Here is a 6,671-nt window from a genome sequence, read left to right on the forward strand (position 1 = left end):
ATCCTAGTGCTGTCTACAACTACCTGAAGGGAGGTTGTAGTTAGAAGGGGGTTGGTCTCTTCTCCCAGGCAACCAGCACCAGAACAAGAGGACACAGTCTCAAACTGCACCAGGGGACGTTTAGGCTGGAAGTGAGGAGAACGTTCTTCACAGAGAGAGTAATTGGCCATTGGATGGTGCAGCCCAGAGAGGTGGTGGAGTCACCATCCCTGGAGGTGTTCAAAAGGGGATTGGATATGGCACTTGAAGCCATCATTTAGTAGTCATGAGGTATTAGGTGATGTGTTGGACTTGATGATCTTTGAGGTCTTATCCAACCTTATTGATATGTTAACTCTTTTTGATAATACAGTGTCTGAAAAACAACATCAAGTGCAACTGCAGATACAACCCACAGACTGACCCAGAAGAAGCAGCACAAATAAGGCTGGTGGTGTTAATCTGCATTCATGCAGCTCTCCTTGAAGTAGTCACAGGATCACAGGATGTCAGGGGTTGGAAGGGACTCAAAGAGATCATGGAGTCCAACCTCCCTGCCAGAGCCTGTTCCAGTGCTCTGTGACCCTTACAGTAAAGAAGTTGCCCCTTGTGCTGAGGTGGAACCTGCTGTGCTGCAGCTTACACCCATTGCTCCTTGCCCTATCACAGGGAGCAAGTGAGCAGAGCTTGTCCCTTCCCTCCTGACCCCCAGCCTTCAGATATTTATACACATTTATTAAATCCCCTCTAAAGGGGGGAGGAAAAAAAGAAAAAGCCACATCTAGAAGAAACTGAATCCTGTGATGATGCTTCAATTTGTTGGTTTTCCTCAGGCTTTAAGGAAAAGAAAACCATTAAACTATTTTACAGTTAACCAAAAGCCTCCTGGGCAGAATATTACTAGTGATTTGTTGGTTATGGCTTACTTATTTTTTTGTTTTTATTCTCACAATGCCTTGAGAAAAAAAGCACATCTTGTTGCTCTCATCTGCCTGCAGAGGTTAGGTGATGTGGCTTTCAAGAACACAGGGGATCTGCATTTGTTGCAGGGATGGAACACTGCAATTTGTGGAGCATCTGCTGTAACAACTGAGCTTTTGTAGGAAAAGAGTAGCTCCTGTTCACCCTAGAAAGGGATAATTTAGAAACCAAAGCAGAGCAGTGATTTCTGAGGCAAGAATGCCCAATGTGGCAGAGGCTCCTCTGCCATAATAACTATAACAGGCTGGTTTTAAATGCTACTTTTTGGATCAACATTTCCCAGTAGCTAGGCAGTAACCTGGCATGAACTTTACTGAAAATCAGAGTGGGTGATTTTCACCCCAAGGCTTGCACAAAAAAAACCTTAGAGGTTCCATGCAGTGCTGTAGACAACACTGAAGAAATGGAGCTTTGCATTGCTGAGCATCATAACATGAAGATCTTTCAGCTGGCTTGAACATTACTGCCCAGGCAAAAAAATCACAAAGGCATTTTAGCATTAAGTCCTAACCACTGAAACAATCTTGTCTGGAACAAAGTAATCACACAGTGAGCATTAAAAAGTGTCAGGCATGGACATGCAGGAAACCTGAGGCAGTGTAGAAAGCTAGATTTTAGGCTTGTGCTTTTAAACTTCCTCAACACCTACAAGGTTACTGCATTGAAACCTCAAGTGTTAGCAACTGACCAAGTATAACATTGTTTTGCATTTCCTCTGTTACATGGCAGATAATTTATTTCACAGAATTATAGAATAATATTTGTTGGAAGAGAACTTGAAGATCATGTCCAACCATTAACCCAACACTGGTATGTCAATACTGCCCAAACCAAGATAATGACACTTTGGGCTTTGATTTTCGCTTAGCAAGCACAGGGAAGAGAATTTTTCTAGCAACATCCTCACACCACACTAAGTGCAACCAAGAAGGCAAACGGCATCCTGGCTTGGATCAGGAATAGTGTGGCCCAGAGCAGCAGGGAAGTCATTCTGCACTGTACTCAGCACTGGTTAGGCCACACCTTGAGTTCTGTGTCCAGTTCTGGGCCCCTCAGTTTAGGAAAGATGTTGACTTGCTGGAACATGTCCAGAGAAGGGCAACAAAGCTGGGAAGGGGTCTGGAGCACAGCCCTGTGAGGAGAGACTGAGGGAGCTGGGGTTACTTAGCCTGGAGAAGAGGAGGCTCAGGGGAGACCTTATTGCTGTCTACAACTACCTGAAGGGAGGTTGCAGCCAAGTGGGGGTTGGTCTCTTCTGCCAGGCAACCAGCACAGAACAAGAGGACACAGTCTCAAGCTGTGCCAGGGGAGGTTTAGGCTGAATGTTAGGAAGAAGTTCTTCCCAGAAGGAGAGATTGACCATTGGAATATGCTGCCCAGGGAGGTGGTAGAGTCACCATCACTACAGGTGTTTAGGAAGAGACTGGATGGGGCACTTGGTGCCATGGTTTAGTTGATTAAATGGTGTTGGGTGATAGGTTGAACTTGATCTCAAAGGTCTTTTCCAACCTGGTTTATTCTATTCGAGTTCAGAGTGATCCTTCATGAGAGCCCATCCAAAGATGGTGCCCCTAGGCTGTTGTGGTGGAAAAACTGCAATTTGGAACTCACATAAAAGACAGATCTTCACTCATTAAGAAGTCCATTAGCACACTTGGGGAAATGCAAGGACATTTTCTATGCTCTCTGGAAACAAGGGAAGTGCTTCAAAGATGGTCATCAGACACATTAGTCACTTTGGAAAAAAAAAGCAGTTTGGTGAGATCAAAGAGGCAGAATTAAATTGGCAACACTTAGTCTTTTTGAAAATTAATAAAAGAAAGAATCAAAGAAGTGGCTGAAATCATTGTCTGGATGGGAAGGTTTTGAGAACTTGAAGGGCCTTGCCAGTGATGTGGTTCAGTTTCCAATGCTGTGTAATCTTAAAAACTCATTAATGGGTTTTGCATTGAATGTATCAATCATTTACTGAGAATATTAATCACTGTTCTTTTTGCCTCTGGCTCTACAGCTTGCATTCATGCCTCAGATCTCATCTCAGATCTGCTCTGAAGTCATCACTGTACTCCCTGTTCTCTGTGCCTGTGCTTCCCCTGCTCAGTTTTTGTGATATGACTCTGATGCAGGAATATTTTACCTCTCCTCATACAAAACCAGAGTTTTCTGCCATTCATGTCACACACTGACTCCCAGCTTGGAGGATTAAAACTCACTTGGTATTTTAGGATACAGAAAGGCACAGCAAAGACATTCAAAACTCCTGCATCCTCTGCCCATTTCTAACCAGGGAATGAAGTGTACAGGCAGTCCTGAAAGCTGGCCACTGACGCCAAAGGCATTGTGTAGAGAGCCAGGATGTGCTCTGATATGTATGCCAGGTGGGAGCTGGTCTCTTCTCCCAGGCAACCAGCACCAGAACAAGAGGACACAGTCTCAAGCTGTGCCAGGGGAGGTTTAGGCTGGATGTTAGGAAGAAATTCTTCATAGAAAGAGAGATTGGCCATTGGAATGTGCTGCCCAGGGAGGTGGTGGAGTCACCATCACTGGAAGTGTTTAGAAAGAGACTGGATGGGGTGGTTGGTGCCATGGTTTAGTTGATTAGATGGTGCTGGGTGATAGGTTGGATTTGAGGATCTCAAAGGTCTTTTCCCACATGGTTAATTCTATTCTATTCTATTTTTCAGCTGAAATTCTGATGAACAGGAAGGCCTTATAGGATGGAAGGAGGCTCATGAAAAATGCTGAGCACAAGCTGAACAACTGAAGGAGGCAAAGAAATCCTCAGCCTTTTTCACAAACGTCCCAGACTGTTGTATATATCTCATCAAATCTTCCATAAGATCTGTCTCTTTCCATCTGCTGAACAACTTTCTAACAAAGCCAAGTGCTATTTAGAAAGCCTTCAGTCTGAAAAGCAAAGGTCACCAAAAATCATGGTCAATCTTCACATGGGCTAGGAAGGGAACTGGAACCAACCTCCTCAAGTTCAAGCAGCTCTTGTCTGTTCAGTGCAGCTGCCTTCACAATCACTGCAGTAAAGGCCTTCCTTTCCACTGTGCACTGTAAGCAACTCTGTGATATTTGGAATGCAATTTATGTAGTATCATGTCCTGCCAGAAAACTGCATGAAACTATAAAAAACAACCAAAGATTTCTCCTGCAGCAAGAAAAAAGTAGTCCACCACTCAAATGTGCTGGCAAGAACAGATGAAGATCCAGATTGTTTATAGGTTGGACTCAATGATCTCAAAGGTCTTTTCCAACCTGATTAATTCTACTGTATTCTACTCTACTCTACTCTACTCTATTCTATTCTATTCTACCTTATCAAAGTCACATTTACCACTCTTGAGCCTGACTCTAAAGCTTGAGGTCACCACAGCAGAGACATTACTCCAACCACCAGCAGCTTATTTATTTACCATAAAATGTCCTCCCCTCTACTCACAAGCTCTGACACAGCCTTGATCCCATAAGCTTTCAAGCCCAAAGGTAAAGGCCTATTTCCAACCTTTCTCTTCATCCAGTTAAATAGATTATTTCACAAGTATTTTGGCTGAAAATGACTACCTAGAGGCCATTTTCAGTGCTTGTTTTCTCTTGCTAACTCAATTACCTATGGAAAAAAGAGAAGCTGAGACACTGATTGCCTTACAGTCATTTAGAGGAATATCTTTTCAAGATTGCTTTTAAAACATTGGAGTAATGCTAGGGTGCTCCTCTGTGTGTTGGGTTGTATTTATCTGACTGTATTTAACTGCATAGTGTTATGCAGAACAGTGTCTGCTGTTCATACATGTCTGTGTATATCACTGTGCTTACTCACAGGTATTCAATATGTGAGTAAACAGCCATGCTGCTTTTATTTGTTGCTCATTAACTCTGTGTAATTAATATTAGTCTGATAACGATGAACATTAATTTATTAGCTCTGTGCTAAATTTGGTAGACCACTTCATTATCACAAACACTTAGAAAACAACAGAATACAAATGGCTGAGAGTCCTCATTTCTTCTATTGCAAGGTTTCCTCCAAATTGGAGAAAATTCTCCCTTTCTGAGGCTGTAGAATGTTTCTCTCGAGGTGGGGTTCAAGTCACCTAATCCCTAACACCTAGGTATCAATTCAGCAAGTTCACTCAAGTCACAGCCATTGCTCTTGGAGTGTTTCCATCTCTTCCCAGTAGTACTGAAAGAAGGCTAAATGAGCTGATTTAGACCAGATTGCTAATTTTAGATACATAATTTTTGATGATTAATCTAAACTCCCCCATAGAGCTGTCCTTAATGATCAATAAAGGCAGACAAGCAGTTCCAGGGAAGGATTCCTCCTACTTCTCTCAGACACCTATTTGAAGACAGTGACTCATTGTGCAGGAGGCTGTCTCCCTCCATTAATTCTCTGCAGGCTAATGAAATGCCTAAACAGACTGATTCTTCCACACCTCCAGTTCCCTATGGAAGGGATTTTCAGGTCTGCAGGGACCAGATTCACAGGAGAAACATGTATTTCCCTCCAACACAAATCAGCAAAGAGTAGCCATGGGAGAAATTTAGGCACACAGCTGTGTGTTACTGGGAGCTCAGCATCTTGCCATGGATTTGGATCTGTACACCTATTACCAGAGGAAAACCTTTGCTAAAAGAACCGTACAGCTCAGTGGAAAGCCATTTATGCTTCCATTCTCACCTCCATTCACCAGATCAGACTGAACCCCTTCCCCAGAAATGTGAAAAGCTGCTGTGTTGAAGAAGAAAAGCAGTTTAGCTGGGCAGGAAGGGCAGTGAAAGCAAAGCCCTTTCTGCTCCACATTCTCTGTTTCCTGAGACTCTGAACTCTTTAAGACAGGAAAAGTCATTTTTATGCATTTCAGCACCCACCTCTCTCTGTTCCTTGTCCTTTACAAGCAAATGGTAATTTTTTAATGTCAAGGACTCTAGCGTGCGCCACACAAAGTATATCTTGCAATACACAGCTCCCTGTGGAGCTGATGGAGGGTAGAATTACCCAGCTTCACAGAGGAAGTTTTCAGGTTTATTCTTCTGGTTTATTTACATATCTGAATAACAAATTATTTGCAGAATCCACATGAGAATTGCTTCTCTGCAATATGAAATGACTGTTTACTTTTACAGGTCTCTGAGAGTCTAACTCTCTCTCTCTCTCTCTCTGAGAGTCTAACTTAAGATGTAAATCTTCCCACAAGACCTAGTTTGAGACAGAAAAATCACTGATATTTAGAGCATTGACTCTTACTGGACATGCAGTTGAAGTCCACATCCGAGTAATAGTTTGAAGCCAAAAGCTACAGAGAGCAAGCAGACTGGAGAATTTATTATGGGCAGAGTCTGCTGCAAGAGGCTAGACCATTAAAGTGATGGATGGCAGCCCACAGATGTGCATGATACAACCCCTCAGGTTAGCTCCACTCTGCTGACAGCTGCAAGAAAATAATTCTGCCCCTACAATGTGTGAAAAGCCAGTCCAGAGGCACTCTACCACTCATAGCACTCTGCTGTTGCTGTCTACAACTACCTGAAGGGAGGTTGTAGCCAGGTGGGGGCTGGTCTCTTCTCCTAGGCAACCAGAGAACAAGAGGACACAGTCTCAAGCTGTGCCAGGGGAGGTTTAGGTTGGATGTTAGGAAGAAGTTCTTCATAGAAAGAGAGATTGGCCATTGGAATGTGCTGCCCAAGGAGGTGATGGAGTC

Source organism: Dryobates pubescens, chromosome 21 (assembly GCF_014839835.1).
Source record: "Dryobates pubescens isolate bDryPub1 chromosome 21, bDryPub1.pri, whole genome shotgun sequence".
Lineage (NCBI taxonomy): Eukaryota > Metazoa > Chordata > Aves > Piciformes > Picidae > Dryobates > Dryobates pubescens.